Genomic DNA, 18,863 nt, shown 5'->3' on the forward strand with positions numbered 1-18,863 from the left:
AATTATGGCTTTCTCATTATTGCTTAAACTGGTGAGCAACGCACAGAAAATTGGCATGTCTAAAACAGTAATCATGAAAGTCAATTTTAATTTTATTCAAAGATGCCAGAGGTGTAGTCAAACTTTCTGGTATCGTCCGTAGAGTTTATCGAGGGTAATGTTAAATTCGAATTCCTTGGTAGGGGCCGTGACATTTTGTCTGGGACTTCAGACATCCTCTTAGGCGGAGGTAGTAGGTGATGGACTGAAGCAAGAGGGTTGTTGTTGTTGTTTGAGATTAAGCTGGCCTTATGCCAGCACGGGCTCTTGCCCATAGAGCATCCTGTAGGTCATATTTGAATATTTTGCAGGTGGAAAGGTGATTTTAAGGATACGTGGCAAGTCTTTATTATGATATCAATGGAGGGTGAGTTCGTCTGCTTTTGTATGGCGATGCAGTGGGGGTTCTTAATATCACTGCTTTTTCATTGGCTAATGACTAGCGAGCTGCTTTACAATTGGCTGACGGACTCACCCTCTTGCTGCTCCAGGAGCAAGAGTCTGTGCCAGTAGAATGCTGGCTTAATCTTAACCAACAAACTCTTGTTTCAGTCCATCACCTACTACCTCCGCCTAAGAGGAGGTCTGAAGTCCCAGACGAAACGTCTTGGCCCCTACCAAGGAACTCGAATTTAACATTGCCCTTGATAAACTCTGCGGGTTATACTCAGAAAGTTTGACTACCGCCTCCGTCATCTTTGAATAAAATTAAAATTTCCTTTCATAATTACCTATCTGAAACATACAAACCTTCAGTGCATTGCTTACCAGTTTAAGCAGCAATAAGAAACCCATAATCAGGAAAATAGGGAAGAACCTAATGCAACTGAGGTAGCAATTACGTTTAATTCTCTCATCAAGTTATCATAGTAACCTCTCTCCTCTCTTCATTGTAAGTAGGGCTACACACAGCCTCTCCTTTTGCGTATTTTTGGCTTCTTTAGCTTTTGTTCGTCCTCTTAACTGCAACAAGGCATAGTAATGATCCAACATGGCTAGTGCTAATTCAGGATCATATAAGTTGTCAACTATCAGCTTCAGATATCCCTGGTTCTTCACACCTTCCTAGTCGTCCATCTTGTGCCTCTGTCAGTGCCTGTGTTCACGACAGTTATGTATGTCTTATATTGTTGTGCACGTTGGCATGTGTCTATGTATGACGCAATGCCTTCACGTCAGTTGCCGTCTGCAAAAAGCCGTTAAAGGTGGGCATGGCCTAGTTCATCGGCAACATATGTGTACAATTAGGTATGTTGGCAACCTCATCTCAATGGTCATTGCGTATGCCGTAATGTTGTTGTAATCAGCTAATTTTTCCACTTTTTGTAGCCCAAGGTCTGTGACTGATGCCAAACCAAGCCATTACGCCGCCAGTCGCAGGTCGTGAATCTGTTATGTGATTCGGGCTTTATTCTAAGATAAGATGTGAAAGGGAGTAGGGCGTCTAGTCTGGAACCATTGACTCTTATGGCCTTATTAACAGGGACTAAAGCTTCAGTTTGTTGTTGCTGAAGATTAAATCGCCTGTTTGCCAGAATGGCTCTTGCTCTCATGTTTTACTAAAGACTTTAATAATAATAATATTAATAATAATAATAATAATGATAATAATAATAATAATAATAATAATAATAATAATGTAGTAATAATAATAATAACAACTAAGAGAGAAAACAATTGACGTCAATGAAATAATGGGAATCATACACACCACCAGTTAGTTCACCCCCAGAAACAAAACTAAACTTGGCATATGCAGGAGCAAGATTAGTAGCAGAACTGATGGGGATACGAAACACCAACACCACTAACACAACCAACCCAACAGAAACTAAAACAGCAACCTCCTTGGAAAAGGCGCCTGGAAAAGCAAATCATGGTGATGAGATCTGACTTGAGTAAACTGAAAGAGATGGCAGAAAAAAGGCTAAGAAGCAAGAAAACAAGGGAGGAACTCAACGAGAAATACAAAATACAGGAGAGGGGACTAAACAACACAATAGAAGATGTAAAACAGAGGCTTAAGGCCAAAGCACATAAGATCCAACGGTACATGAACAGGAACAAGGGATACCAACAGAACAAACTATTCGGAACCAATCAGAAAAGACTATACAGCCAACTAAGAGGGGAAGACTAGCTCAAGAAATCCTGAACCCGAACCAAGTAAGACTGTGAAAACATATGAAACAATCTGGTATCACACAAACAAAACTCTACATGGCTCCAGGAAGTCAATGCTGAAGAAACAGGGAGAATAAAACAAAGATTCACAGAGATCACGACAGACACTGCCAGGCCCCAACTAAAGAAAATGCCAAACTGGAAAGCCCCAGGTACCGATGAAGTCCATGGATACTGGCTCAAAAACTTCAAGGCCCTACACCCAAGAATAGCAGAACAACTCCAGCATTGTATCTCAAATATACCATGCACCCAAATGGATGACCACAGGAAGAACATCCTTGGTACAAAAAGACAAGAGTAAGGGAAATATAGCCAGTAACTACAGGCCTATCACCTGCCTACCAATAATGTGGAAGTTACTAACAGGTATCATCAGTGAAAGGCTATACAACTACCTAGAGGAGACAAACACCATCCCCCACCAACAGAAACGCTGCAGAAGGAAGTGTAGGGGCACAAAAGACCAGCTCCTGATAGACAAAATGGTAATGAAGAACAGTAGGAGAAGGAAAACCAACCTAAGCTTGGCGTGGATTGACTATAAGAAAGCCTTCGACATGATACCACACACATGGCTAATAGAATGCCTGAAAATATATGCGGCAAAGGAAAACACCATCAGCTTCCTCTAAAATACAATGCGCAACTGGAATACAATACTTACAAGCTCTGGAATAAGACTAGCAGAGGTTAATATCAGGAGAGGGATCTTCCAGGGCGACTCACTGTCCCCGCTACTCTTCGTAGTAGCCATGATTCCCATGACAAAAGTACTGCAGAAGATGGATGCCGGGTACCAACTCAATAAAAGAGGCAACAGAAGTAACCATCTGATGTTCATGGACGACATCAAGCTGTATGGTAAGAGCATCAAGGAAATAGATACCTTAATCCAGACTGTAAGGATTGTATCTGGGGACATCAGGATGGAGTTTGGAATAGAAAAATGTACCTTAGCCAACATGCAAAAGGGCAAAGTAACAAGGAATGAAGGGATAAAGCTACCAGATGGGAGGAAACATCAAACACATAGATGAGACGGGATACAAATACCTGGGAATAATGGAAAGAGGGGATATAAAACACCAAGAGATGAAGGAAACGATCAGGAAAAGATTATATGCAGACTCAAGGCGATACTCAAGTCAAAACTCAACGCCGGAAATATGATAAAAGCCATAAACACATGGGCAGTGCAGTAATCAGATATAGCACAGGAATAGTGGAATGGACGAAGGCAGAACTCCTCAGCATAGACAAGAAAACTAGGAAACATATGACAATACACAAAGCACTACACCCATGAGCAAATACGGACAGACTATACATAACACGAAAGGAAGGAGGGAGAGGACTACTAAGTATAGAGGACTGGGTCAACATTGAGGACAGAGCACTTGGGCAATATCTGAAAACCAGTGAATACGAGTGGCTCAAGAGTGCACGGGAAAAAGGACTGATAAAAGTAGACAAAGACCCAGAAATATACAGGGACAGGAGAATTACAAACAGAACAGAGGACTGGCACAACAAACCAATGCACGGACAATACATGGACAGACTAAAGAAATAGCCAACGATAACATGTGGCAATGGCTACTGAGGGAGAGCTCAAGAAGGATACTGAAGGAATGATATAACATCAGCCCAAGATCAGGCCCTAAGAATCAGATAAGTTCAAAGAACGATAGATGGAAATAACATCTCCCCCATAGTAGGAGGAAGTGCAATACGAAAAATGAAACCATAAAACCACATAGCAACAGTACAAAAAGAGGCATGATTCAGTGGCAAAAGCCCTCCACTGGAGCCTGTGCAAGAAACATCAGCTACCTTGCAGTAATAAGTGGTACGAGCACCAACCTGAAGGAGTGATAGAAAACGATCAGCCAAAGATCCTCTGGGACTATGGTATCAGAACAGATAGGGTGATATGACCAGACGTGACGTTGATTGACAAAATCAAGAAGAAAGTGCCGCTCATTGATGTTGCAATACCATGGGACACCAGAGTTGAAGAGAAAGAGAGGGAAAGAATGGATAAGTATCAAGACCTGAAAATAGAAATAAGAAGGATATGGGATATGCCAGTGGAAATTGTACCCATAATCATAGGAATACTAGGCACGATCCCAAGATCCCTGAAAAGTAACTAGAAAAACTAAGAAGGCTGAAGTTCCTCCAGGACCCATGCAGAAGAGTGCGATCCTAGAACGGTGCACATAGTAAGAAAAAGTGATGGACTCCTAAGGAGGCAGGATGCAACCCGGAACCCTACACTATAAATACCTCCCCAGTCGAATTGGAGGCTGTGATAGAGCAAAAAAAAAATAATAATAATGATATCACCAGAGTTGAAGAGATAGAAAGGGAGAAAATCGATAAGTATCAAGACCTTAAAATAGAAATAAGAAGGATATGGGATATGCCAGTGGATATTGTACCCATAATCATAGGAATACCATGAACGATTCCAAGATCCCTGAAAAGGAATCTGGAAAAACTAGAGGCTTAAGTAACTCCAGGACTAATGCAAAAGAGTGTGCTCCTGGAAAAGTGATGGACTCCTAAGGAGGCAGTATGCAACCCAGAACCCCACACTATACATATGCCCAGTCGAATTTGAGGACTGGGATAAAAAAAATATACATATTGATAATAATAATGAAATAATAATAATGGCCACTTCAGCAGCGTTCACTTGTCGAGATTCTTCTCTATTTTCCGCCAGATTCAATAGCACCACCATCTGGACCTTCGTCAGGAGAGGCCCTCTCCCATTGTTTCGACCTGGCAGAACACTCACCAGGAACTTGACCGCACCTCCCAAGTACTCGTGAATAATTGATATTCAAATAAATTAATTAGTTAGTAAGTCTGCACAGCTCTGGAGAAATGGTAAGGTAGTGATAGCCCGCAGCCCCGCCCCCAGGATAATATCAAGCTGTATTATAAAGCCTTCGTGAGTTCCCATTACTGTGAAGAAGAGGACTCTGTTAGGAAAATAATTTCTGAAAATGTATCCCTGACCGACGACACCAAGAATATCGACTTGATCATATACTACCAGAATCAGAGTATGAGCGACCTATATTGAAAAATAACCCCGCTCCAAGGGCACGAGACCCCTGAAGTAGACGCATGTGGTGTAACAGTATACATGCCCAGTCTGCGATTGCAGCGGTGCCTACGTAAGTATGACTAGCATGCACCTATTTAAGAGACTCTCATGCCACGCCCAAGAGGGGGCTATCAAGAATCATGCCCGCACCAAACATCAAGAGGCCATCTCCCAGGATGTCATCATCCAGAGCATGAAGATCATTGGAAAGGGCCCCTGATGCCCGTCGGTTTACAAACCTGCTGGAGGCGCTTCTCATCCAGCAAATAAAACCAACACTAAAACGATGCAGGAAGAATTTCTCCTCCCAACGAGTATGAGAAGACCTGCCACCAACAATGATACCACCGATCACAACAACTCTACAGAAGACAACGCCCCCGAACGAGATACTGCTGCAGCCAATGACGTCCGCAGTGTACAATGCAACATCCAACAACATTCACCGCACAGCTCCAGACGAAAGCTCGCTTCAAGAGAGAGAGAGAGGAGAGAGAGAGAGAGAGAGAGAGAGAGAGAGAGAGAGCAGAGATGAGAGAGAGAGAGAGGATTCATTAATGGCTTTGATGACTATGATATCATAGTTTATCTGTAAAATTCAAATATATACACCGACTTTGACAGTGTATTTGATCATGACCTCTATAGGTGCTCTACTAGCCTGTTTAAGTAGCACGGAAAAAGATGCTATTGGGAAAATAGAGAAGAATCTCTATAAGTATAAACGCTGCTGAAGTAGCCATTACTTTTAATAAAGTATGCTTGGGAGAGGGTCTGCTTCCTAAATAATAATAATAATAATAATATATGCTGTAAGAAGACCTTCATTAATTCAGATTTTATTGAAAATAATGGCTACTTCAGCTGTGTTTATTTTGTATGAAAGTTTCTCTAGTCTTCTTATTACTGACTTTTCTTCTGTACTCAAGTTGGCTATTAAAACGCCAAGTAAGGGACTCATATAAAAAACGTGGTATTTGTCAAATTGAATATACCACACAAAATGCAGTACAAATTGGATCTCAAGCCTAATTGGCAAGAGATATTAAATGACTCATTCTGGATTCCTCTTGCTCAGGGGCATTTGCTCTCTCTCTCTCTCTCTCTCTCTCTACTTCTTGCAACATTTTGTCCTTAAGCCCAGAAGGACATTGTCGGGAGGTGTTGTGCGACTGAATTTCTTGCATTGTTTTTTAAGATTAAGCCAGCCTTGTACTGGCACGGCTCTTACTCCTGGAGCAGTCCATAAAGGTTCTTATAGGAGTCCTGTTTCACAACATGGGGTCCTTATCGACAAATTCTGATAGGCTAACTGGCTCAGCTGCTGATCCCCTGTTGGGAGATGCCTCAGGTGGGTCCAATGCGGATGCTGCAGTAGTCTCTCAGACTGTTGTAATAGAAGGGCGCTCTTTGCAGGATTCCGGTTGGTTGGAAAAGACGGTTGCATGACATCACTACTTTCCGAATTGTCTTGCCCATTGCTGTTGCGTGATGTTATGCCTGGTGTGGTTCTGTATTCCTTGATCTGGGGTGCCTTGTTTGATGGTCGTATCTGAATGTGGTATTATTTAGTAAATACATGTCTTGGTTTAGGCTTCTCGTATGCTAGTAGGGAATAGGAAGGCCTCTTGAGTGGTATTCAAAGAGGGCTTCTCGTCTAGGATGACAGGATGAAGATGGATACCACTCAAGAGGATGAGGATGAATACCACTCAAGGGGCCTTCCTACTCCCTACTAGCATACAGAGAAGCCGAAACCAAAAAGACATGGTATTACTAAATAATATCGCACCAGATACGACCACCGAACAAGACACCCCAGATCAAGAAACAACATGCATAACGTCACGCAACAGCAACGAGCCAATGATAATTCAGCAAGTAGTGACGTCATGAAACCGTCTGCTCCAGCCAACCAGAATCCTGCAAGGAGAGGCACCCTTCCCTTACAACGGTCTGAGAGACTACTGCAGCGTCCGCATAGGACCCACCTCTTATCTTGAGGCATCTCCAACAGGGGATCAGCAGCTGATAAGGTCTCCATGCTATGCTGTGCATCAGCCTATATGTGCCGTAGGACTCCTGTAAGAACCTTTACGGGCTGCTCCAGAAGCAAGAGGCCATGCCAGCACAAGGCTGGCTTAATCTTAAACAACAACGCAAGAACTCAGTCCCACAACACCTGCCCGACGATGTCCTCCTGGGTTTAAGGACGATACGTTGCAAGAAGAATAAGAAGAAGAAGCAAGAAGAAGAGAAGAAGAAGAAGGAGAGAGAGAGAGAGAGAGAGAGAGAGAGAGAGAGAGAGAGAGAGAGAGAGAGAGAGAATTCGGATGAGTCATTTAGTATATTTTGCCAATTAGGCTTGAGATCCAATTTATACCGCATTTTGTATAATAAATTCAATTTGACAAAATATCACGTTTTTGACGTAATATTTGGCGTTTTAATGGCCAACTTGAGTACAGAAAAGTCAGTTATAAGAAGAATAGAAAAACTTCTATTTCAAAATAATCGCGGCTGAAATAGATATTATTCCAAGATTTTTAATTAAACCTGTAATGTAATAATAATAATAATAATAATAATAATAATAATAATAATAATAATAATAATAATAATAATAATAATAATAATAATAATAATAATAATAATAATAATAATAATAATAATAATAATAATACAACAACAACTTCGCTCATATGTATTGTAGTTTTACTGTTTTCAGTTTTATCACACTGGGCTAGAAATGGTAATGATGGTGCTGATATGAGTGTGAATTACCATCTTTAATTCGGGGTTTTAAGAGGTGCAAATGTCAACAAGTTTTGCGACGAATCTACATTCATAGAGAACGGACCATAGCATCATTTGCTGACAACCGATTCAGCCAAGTAGAACAGGGAGCGGCTTGTATAAAACAGTAGTGTGTTTGATTCATAAATTCAAAAACTGGTGATTTAGTATATTACAAACCTAATATTTTAAATCAATATTTTTAAGATTCAGATTTTGTATATTTAGTGGGATAAAAGTAATAATTTCATGATATATGAATTTATTTAATTAGTTTGAAGAGATAATATTTTCTTATGGCAACATCTGAATTCCAATAGTGGAATAATTGTACCATGGAGAATAATGGCGACTGCAAAAGAAGTCTTCCAAAATTAAGAGAAATATTTACCCGACAGCGGCAGGATTCAGATGTAAGAGAGCATTTGAAATGTGCTACTGACAAATATGTTCATATTGTTGCAGGGTGTATTAGTTATATAGAATTTCATGTCTCCTTTTCGCAGTAGTAATGTCGTGTTTGACAATATTGACTGTAGGCTTGCCATTCATGGGGAAGGTTCAAATGTCAAATGAAAATGATAGGGGAATGAACAAGATTGTGCAGAGGTCATGAATTTCTGACTGTATTCTGTATAAATTTGGCAACTTATTTTAGGTTATTGGTTATATGAGCAGGCAGCTAGGCTAGGGTTAAAGCTGTAGCGTTTGTATAACCTGGCATCCCAAAGGAAACTAGCCTACCCACTAGGGTAAAACACCGCTAGGCGGACACTGTACCATTGCGTGGTCACTTTCCCAAAAAATAACTTTAGCACTTCCAGTATCCTGAATTAGACGCCAGTCATAACCCAACCAGTATGGAAAAAACAGATTGAGACATCTACTTTCCTCTCGAAGTAGGGGAAACAACTGAGTCGACTAGCTGAGCCAGTCTTGCCTGCTTCTTGATCCACCCTCCAAATAAGTACTTTAATACGTCCTGACACCAGAGATGGGTACCAGTCACGATTCATCAGTGGTGGGAGCAACACCTCGAGACCTCTATTCTTTTGAATTAAGTATTTTCTCCAAAATTAGAAATTAAGGTCATATTTTAAGATTAAACAGAGGTTAATGAAAGTTTAGCCATGCGCAGTGCAAACGTACCTCCATGACGCTTTTGAAATTTTTACTTAAAACACCAAATAGGGGGTAACTGCAGAGGGTCCATCATCATCGCGTGGATCAGCCTTATTCACTCAATAGTTAATTGGGGAAACAAGAATACAATTACATCTTTAAGCATACCATTCAAAAGATTTAAGATTTGTCAAGTTAATGTGATATATGAAAGTGCCATACGAACTAAAAGAAGCATGTGAGGTCTTTGTAAAATATGTTTTCAAGGCAGTTTTGAGATACAATATGGCAGCACCTGCGTGAGGTGCCGTTCATAAGCGCAGCAAAGCCACCATCTTTCCCAGCCTTCCCAGCACTCATTTGAACAATGTTAGCGTACATATGTAAAGTTAATTGATCTTACTTAAGATTGCAGTTGTAATCACCACAATAAAACATTTTGTTGCCTATATTAGTGAAAATATGAAACTTTTTATTCCCGGGGTCATGGTTTGAACTGAAATTCATTTATACCTTGTAATCGGTGGTTTTATCCTTACTACCATCACAACCGAAACTCCACAGTGCTTATTTGATTGTAATTATACACATTTTGGTCTTAATTCACTCCAAATTGCACTTGAACTACATTGCAGTTCCTGGTTCCTATGCACTCACTCCACAAACATAGTTACAGGCAGCACGCGAGTACATGGTTCATTATGTAGTTACAGGCAGCACGCGAGTACATGGTTCATTATGTGGAAAGCTTTATTCCCTTAATTGTTTACTTTACTCATTAGTTATTTAGTTTAACTTTACTTTGTTACTTCAAAATCTTTATTTAATTCATGTCTATATCCCTTTTTTGCAAACCAATTAAATTAACCCCGAAAAATTAAAGATATTTCTAAAATAGATACGACCAGATGGCAAAATGACTCATTGTTGCCAATCTAGTGGAGCTTCACACTTACGCCGGTGCATTTACAAATTGTTTCCATGAATTCTAGTTGTCATAGTAATGTAATAATGATAAAATAAAATTGCTCTAATATGTATATATACTACAAATAGATACACTAATTTCACTTATTTCCCTGGTTTTGTGTAAGTCTTATACCCAGTTTGGAGGGTAAACACATACCAATTGGCAACACTGATAAACAACAGAAGAGCGTGAAGAACACTGTAGGTACCGTTCACAGCAAAACTGTTGATATTTGAGTTACTTTTTCAATAATGAATATTTTCAAATTACAATAATCATGAGTATGTAAAAAATGTATGCAATTCATGACCTTATACTGACCGTTTAACTATTGTTTAAATATCTTGTGCACGCTTCTTCTTCTTCTACCTAAAAATCGTAGTTTCCTTGGAAAAGTCGTGGTTGGAAGTCATTGTTTACGATTTTTGTGAAGAAAGTGCCCCAGCGTCTATGGGTACAAGTGGTGTGCGGATTTAGCACATGGAATAGAAAGTTTATTTACACAAGTGACTCCGCAAACATTGAGATGGCGTCAATCTTCTATATTGTTAGTGTTATAAGTAAAAATTTTGAAAGCGACATGGAGGTAAGTGTGATTGCGTATGGCTAGACTTTCATTAACCTCTGTTAATTTTAAAATATGACCTTAATTTCTAACTTTGGAGAAAATACTTCGAAAGGATAGTAGACGTCTTGAGCTCTTGCTCTCACCACCAACAACTCGTGACTGGTGCATATCTCCGGTGTCAGGACATGTTTAAGTACTTTTTCGGAGGGTGGCTTCACACGTGGTGGAAACTGGATCTGCTAGTCCAGTCGGTTGTTCCTCCCTACGTAGAAGATTGACGCCATCTTTATGCTTACGGAGTCACTTGTGTCAATAAACTTTCCATTCCATGTGCTAAATCCGAACACCACTCGTCCCCTTAGACGCTGGGACACTTTCTTTACAACAATCGTAAACAATGACACCATCCGCTTCGGATCCAAGAAGAAGAAGAAGAGTGCGCAGGATAATTTTGAATAAATAGTTAAACATCAGTGTAAGGTTATGAATTACATAAATTTATTATGTATTCATGATAATTAATTTGAAAATATTCATTGTTGAAAAAGTAACTAGATTCCTGACTCAAATATCAACAGTTTTGCAGTGAACAGTACCTAGGGCGTTGTTTGCGCTCTCCTATTGTTTATCAGTGTTGCCAATTGGTATGTGTTTACCCTTCAAACTGGGTATAAGACTTACACAAAACCGGGGAAATAAGTGAAATCAGCATATCTATTTGTATTATAAATACATATTAGAGCAATTTTATCATTATTGCATTACTATGACAACAGTTTGTAAATGCATTGGCATATTTGTGAAGCTCCACTAAATTGGCAACAATGAAATTTTGCCGTTGTCTGCTTTGCGATGACAATGCTAGAAATATTGGATTGTATTTAATTTAGAAATACAGTGGAACCTCTACATACGAAAGTCCCTACATACGAAAAATTCAGGTTACGAAAGCAAAGATGAAGATTTTTTTGCTTCTGCTTACGAAAATAATTCAGGTTGCGAAAGGGTAAAGTCTGAGATTCGCCCAGGCGCCACCGACAACGAATTTTAAAACAATGGCGCGCCGCCAATTCAGTAGACTCGCCACCATCCTCCAATTCTCCCATGTTGGTTCCTGATGCTAGTCACCGCCATAAGATCCTGTTCTCCTATTGGTCAGCATCTGTCCCATCATGCCTCTATGTAAATGGGATCCTTGACCATTTTTTGCTGCAGCGTTATTGTAAACACCTGGAAATCGTTTGTTCACATATTTTGTTTGTTAACGTAAATTCGTGTTAGTGATTTCACTTTCGTTGTACTGTAAATTACGTTATCATGTTGTGTGTTTTCTGCCATTTTTTAATGTTTCGTAAAATTAAGTGTTCATGTTTTCTGCCATTTGTCCTCCCCCTCTGTCGCCACTTTCGGACATCACCTCACTCGAAAGGTAAGGTTCCACAATTTACTACATACGTACGTACATGTACACAGTATTTCTTGTACCCTGTTCACTAATACACTTTATTTGCAGGTACAGTAATGTTTAGGTTAAGTATTGAATGGTCCAAATTGTTGTATTTCATTGTTTATTGGTCAATTTAACTGTATTATAAAATTTACTGTGGTGTTTTTGTAGGGCTTGGAACGAATTAGGCAATTGACATGTAAAACGTAGTTCTAGATACAAAAAAAATCAGGTTACAAAGGCCGCTTTGGAACGGATTAATTTCGTAGACGAGGCACTACTGTATCTGTAATTTTTCGGGGTTAATTTGGTTGCAAAAAAGAGATATACTAGACATGAATTAAAATAAACACTTTGAAGTAACATAAAGTAAAGTTAAACTAAATAATGAGTAAAGTAAACAATTAAGGGAATAAAACTTTACACCTCATAAACAGTGTAGTCGTGTGCTTCCCGCAACTGTGTGTGTGGAGTGAGCGCTTAGGAACCAGGAACCGCAACATAGTTTCAAGTGCAATTTATAGTGAATTAAGACCAAAATGTGTATAATTACAATCAAATAAGCACTGTGGAGTTTCAGTTGTGATGGCAGTAAGGATAAAACCGCCAATAACAGGGTAAAAATGAATTTCAGTTCAAACCATGACCCAAGGAATAAGAAGTTTCTATCTTTCACTAATATAGGCAACAAAATGTTGTTTTATTGTGCTGATTATAACTGCAATCTTGAATAAGATCAATAAACGTTACATATATACGCTAATGTTGTTCAAATGAGCGCTGGGAAGAACTTGAGGACCACGGAGGTTACGAAAGGGATCGGACCCGGACGACGCATATTGGATTTCAAAACTGCCTTGAAAACATATATTACGAAGACCTCACATGCTTATTTTAGTTCGTATGGTGCTTTCATATATCACATTATGTTGATGAAACTTCAATCTTTTGAATGGTATTCTTAAAGATGTAATTGTATTCTTGTTTCACCAATTAAATATCGAGTGAATAAGGCTGATCCACCTGAGTACAATGGATCCACTGCGGTGTTTCCCCCATGTGTTTATCCTCCAAACTGTGTATAAGACTTACACAAAACCGGAGAAATAAGTGAAATTAGAATATCTATTTGTAGTATATATACATATTAGAGCAATTTTATCATTATTGCATTACTATGACTAGAATTCATGGAAACAGTTTGTAAATGCATCAGCATATGTGTAAAACTCCATTAAATTGGCAAAGATGAAATTTTGCCATTCTTAGCAAGCAAGCATTAAAGGTTACATTTATTTCAGGCATAAGTACAATTATTGAAAATAAAAAAGTTAAAAAAAGTAATGTAGACTTGAATCAATGAAAAGTGCAATAAAAAAGTATAAAATTTTTGCCGTAAACAATTCACTAACCTGTCGCCTGCTCGCCAGTGCTTTTGGTAGCCATATGTAAGTACAGGGTGTCCATAAAGTCCCAATACCATTACAAGTATTTGTTGCTCAGAAACCATATAACAGAGTAATGCAGTTTTTTGTGTAGTGTTCTACATTCAAGTTTACATTCAGAGCACTTCATTCTACAAAAAACTGCTTTACTCTGTTATATGGTTTCTGAGCAATAAATACTTGTAATGGTATACTGAGGCTTTTTGAACACCCTGTACATTAAGACAAAAATTGTTTGCGCCATGGCTTTGCTGTCAACACTCAACATATTTCAAGTGCAATTTGGAGTGAATTAAGACCAAAACATGTATAATTACAATCAAATAAGCACTGTGGAGTTTCAGTTGTGATGGTAGTAAGGATAAAACCACCGATTACAAGGTAAAAATGAATTTCAGTTCAAACCATGACCCCAGGAACAAGAAGTCTCATACTCTCACTAATATAGGCAACAAAATGTTGTTTTATTGTGCTGATTACAACTGCAATCTTGAGTAAGATCAATAAATGTTGCATATATACACTAATATTGTTCAAATGAGCACTGGGAAGGACGTGGGATTGATGCTGGTTACTAAAGGGACCGGATGCGTAAGATGCCATATTGGATTTAAAAACTGCCTTGAAAACATAATTGTTCCAACATGTTATAAAAACCATCGGTCCTTTACAAAAGGAATTATTACCAGCGCCGCTGGACCGGTCGCAAGATTTACTGACAAGGTAGTTTGGCAGTAACTGCTTGTTCGATGGTCGGGAGTCCCGCCTGACTGGATGTAAACATTCCACTTTGCTTTCGAACGCCGTCGGGTGCAGATGTGTGTTGACCTCTCTGCCCGCTTCTGTCATGAGGTCGCCCATGCGCTTTCCAGCTTTCAGCCTGATTCTTGTGTATCTGTGCGTGAAACTGTAAAGTTTTTTCTTTTATTTTTTGTTTGTGGGTAATTGCAAAGGAAGAACCATGCAATCCCACGATTTGGAAAAATTGCGCTGTTTTGGACTGTCAACTCCCCCTCAGGTGTTTACTTGAATTCTTGCTCCTCTGGGAAAATGGCTCCATCTGATGGAGATCAACGTGTCGTTCTATCTAGATGACTGGCTTTTGAGAACCAGGTCAAGTTGTCAGTGTGCAGAGGACTTAGAGAAAACATTATGCCTAATTCAACGGTTAGGCATCCTTATAAATCACAAGAAATCACAAATGACACCAACTCGGTGGATTCCCTTTTAGGGTTGATTCTCGACTGTCTAGCTTATCGAGTTTTTCTCTCTATGAAGAGAATAGAGTCGTGCTTGAAAACAGTTCTAGAGTTCGTAGATCTTCCATTTTGTTCAGCCCTAGAATTAGTTTGCTAGGGACACTAACATCAGTGGAGTCATTTGTAACATTAGACCAACATCACATGAGACCTCATCAATACTTCCTCAAGCGAGTTGGCATTGGAAGGAACACCAGCTCATTTGTTTCCAATAACAGAGGAAATAAAAGTAGATCTACAGTGGTGACTTTTGGAGAACAAATTTCAAGAAGGGATTTCACTTGTCACTCTGAACTGTCCTGGAGTTCTAAGGTTCCTGATTACAAAAGAATGAGCCCAAGGCTTTGACAGGTCTTCATTCTTTGCAAGAAAGTTTCCTGCAAATGAGCAGACTGCATCATCCTGAGTGAAACCCACATTCTTACTAATAGCTTGAATTTCGCTCACCCTATTAGCTGTCGCTAAAGCCACTAAAAACAGTCTCTTTGTAAGATTTTTAAGTGAAGTCAAATGCAATGGTTCCTTCTCTTCTGGACCCAATATGTCCTTAAGTTATGGATATATTGGGATCATAAGAGGAGATACTTCTATGTCCAGTGAGAGCTATTAAGTAATATCTTCATAGAACCGAGAAGATAAGAGGAACCTCTAAGCACCTTTGATGTTTGGTGAGAGATCCTTTTTGACTGCTCTCCAAGAATGCTCTTTCATTTTTTAAGAAGTTTTCATTTTAGAAGCACACACACAAGTTCAAAAGAGGACCTCTCTATCCTTAAAGTGAAAGCTCACAAAATACGAGCGGTAGCAATGTCATTAGCTTTTCAACATAATATGTTTGTCCTCTCCTTCAGGCCACATACTGGAGATCAAAGTCAGTGTTGCACTATCCAAAGGATTTAGAAGCAGGTTTTGGAAAATGCAGTAAGTTGGGACCGTCATCCGTGGGCAGTATGGTATTAAGAAAGGAAGCATAGGGCATCTTTCTATCCCTATACTGACTTCTTGCCTTGTTTACTTAGGGGGTTATTTCGAGTTTTTTGGGAAGCGTGGGGTACAAAGTACCTGGAGTACCCTCCAGTTTTTATGGTTGGGGTTGTGGTTTTTTAAAATTTTAGTGAGGTGATGGTGGTTTGATTTTTTGTGGTCTTCACCGAGGGCAAGGGCAATTTGTATGTTCTCTTTGTTAAACCATCGGTGAACTTCTATGGTTACAAAGTCCTATTTACAGTAGGGACGACCCTGGCCAGTACTGCCACATCTCCCACAGGTGATGAGAATACCGACCAGAGGCAGTACTGAACTAAAGCTGCTCACTCACAAGGTAAGGTACAGCAAGCATTTTATTAATGTGAGCAATCTTATTTTCCAAAGTCATTATATAACTTATTTAATGTTTGGAAAATAAAAATGTCCATATTCCCACCTTCCTAGTAATGTGGAATCAGCTATGTAATTGTCTGGTAAGTCACTTATGTGAAAATGATATTATTTACAATAAAATAATGTTTCACATATACTTACCAAAGAATTACTAATCACCTCCCTCCTTCCCACAGATGGACATTGCTGCTCAATGAATTGTTGGTCGTTTGCTCACCAGTACCAGGTGTTCCCGAAAGGGGTGAGTCCTGTTCACATACGCTAACGATGTCAGTGCCGCCACCAAAATTTGAATTTTCGACTGGTGAGGTAGGAAGCTTTCAGCTATGTAAATTGTATGGTAAGTTAATATGTGAAACATTATTACATTATAAAAATATCATGTTTTTTTTTTTTTTTTAATGATTAGGGGTCACTGAACCTAGCTGTATGATGCCACATGACACCTGCAACTTCATGCCTAGAAATCACAAAAAATCTGTCAGTCTCCAATGTGTCATGAGGTAAGTGCTACCACAGATGAGGCTAACATAGAGCAATGGGTTTTTATGTTGAAAGGAAGCAATTTCACTATTTAACGGGGAAACTAGGACAGCTTATGAAATTGAGGTCTTGACTTTAAAACCAAAGGAATTTTATTGGGATTTTTTTATTTCTGTGCATTTCCAATAGAATATTTTTCGTTACCTGTTGTCACTGGTTTTCTTATTTGTTTCAGACAAGCATGACAGAATGCCCAGATATAGAATTTAATTATAATGATGCAGATTCACCAGAAAATGAGATAGCAGAGCTTTACTCATACACTGAAGGTCCAGAGTTCCAACTTAACCTCAAAGGTAAGAATCTTGTGACTGTGGTAGGTTTTCTGTCTTTATGAAATGTTCATACATTGGCTACCCTTGTGCTTAGGGTTTTGTGCATTTGTCATTTTAGTACATAATGTTTTGTAGGTATAGTGGTTGTTCATGTCTTATACAAGAAGAAGGTTTCTTTTACATGTTATATGTCTTCACTTCCTAATCAGTTTTAGTTTTAGGGCCAGTAGGGTGTAACCAGAGCCAGCTATCTCATATACTTTACTCTTTGTAATTGTATAAGGTACAGTTAGTATATTTTTCATTTTTACTGTTAATATGAAGAATAGTCCAGATCTGTATTTTTTTTCTTAGATTTGCTGGATTTGTTTATTTTTTCTTATCAGTTTTATTTCATTTTAACTGGTTTATATTCCATAAGTTAAATATTTCTGGTTTCATTAATTACCCATCTCTGTACAGTAGCCATAAATGTGTGTTAATCCATTTCTCCTGACACATGCAAAAAAAAAAAAATGAATTGTTTTCACCTTGTCGGGACATCCTGGGCTCCAGCACCTAATGATGTTAAAGAATTCCAAGTTTGTCTTTAAGCGAGGTTCACTGGCTTGATTTTTTTATTCTAGATTTGGAAGTTATGCTCTTGGAACAAGATCACACATTCATATCTTCTTATGTCATCCTTTGCTTCCTATATTGCAATACACCCCCTGAAACACCTGAACTAGCCCTGGTCACTTACCAGCCCGAACATCATTTATTAAAAATTTACCAAATCTTTGGTTAAAATAAACGATCAGTGTTGCCAATCTCCTGGCAAACACCCTCGTTACCTAGTTACCAGCCACCGCTAGTAGCCCTGCCTCACGGGCCGGTCACACCTGCCATATCACGTCAATCACTTATCGTTCGCGGTGGAGTACAGATGTATCCACAGCGAACTCCTTTTTGGTCTTGCCCGGCCTTCATTTGCACCTTTGATTTGATTGATTTTGGTGACCAATTACGCATTCCTTTGGATTACGGTTGGATTGCTCTTAATACCTTGTCATTAGACATTGATTCTGCAAAGGAAGAAACAACACAGGCTACGACAACGACTACTGCATCCTCGGCCACGACATCACAGAAAACGACGAGCGGAAAGTTCAACAACGTATCGTCTTTGCCACAATGCAAGAAAAGGATGAGTACCCTATGACACGATAGTCATTCCTTATGCGTAAATTGTAGGCCTGTTCAATATAATGTAAAGACCAGATGTTTGGAATGTCAGGATTGTCTTTGGACCAGATGTTAGGGTATCTCAAACATAGGAAAGGTCTCGTATTAAGTACTGTAGCAGGAAGAGACTAACGTAGATCAAGATAAAGACTTAGAGACAGTGCTCTTTAAGAGACTTGAGAGTACGCTGACATCGAGTATGACATCTCTGTTACCGATTTTATGTCAAGATTATGTGAGGATAGATCGAGCAATAGGGATACTGAAATTACTAATCGTTCTTTTCCAGCTCCCCTGCCTGTTCCAGAATCAGCCCTAACGGTGCTGGGGTTATGGGGATCCGCAAAGCCCACAGGGCAGGATCCGCCGTCCCCCCTGGCGCGGAGCAGGCAGTGTTGGCAGCAGATTCCCCTTCCCTCGATGTGTAAGTTCTCAGGATGATAAAAACTTAGGTCAGATATAGACGAGTAGGGATAATAGGCTACAT

The 18,863-nt window shown here is 39.3% G+C and overlaps 1 protein-coding gene and 1 pseudogene across 1 annotated transcript in view; one reads left to right on the forward strand and one right to left on the reverse strand.

Annotated features, from left to right (window-relative positions):
- LOC135216038 (striatin-interacting protein 1 homolog) overlaps positions 1-18,863 on the reverse strand; it is a 313,064-nt gene that overhangs the window by 71,433 nt on the left and 222,768 nt on the right. The gene's annotated exons all lie outside the window — the stretch shown is intronic.
- Positions 8,471-18,863, forward strand: part of LOC135216207 (striatin-interacting protein 1-like) — a 130,064-nt pseudogene continuing 119,671 nt past the window's right edge.

Source organism: Macrobrachium nipponense, chromosome 6 (assembly GCF_015104395.2).
Source record: "Macrobrachium nipponense isolate FS-2020 chromosome 6, ASM1510439v2, whole genome shotgun sequence".
NCBI classification, from domain to species: Eukaryota; Metazoa; Arthropoda; class Malacostraca; order Decapoda; family Palaemonidae; genus Macrobrachium; species Macrobrachium nipponense.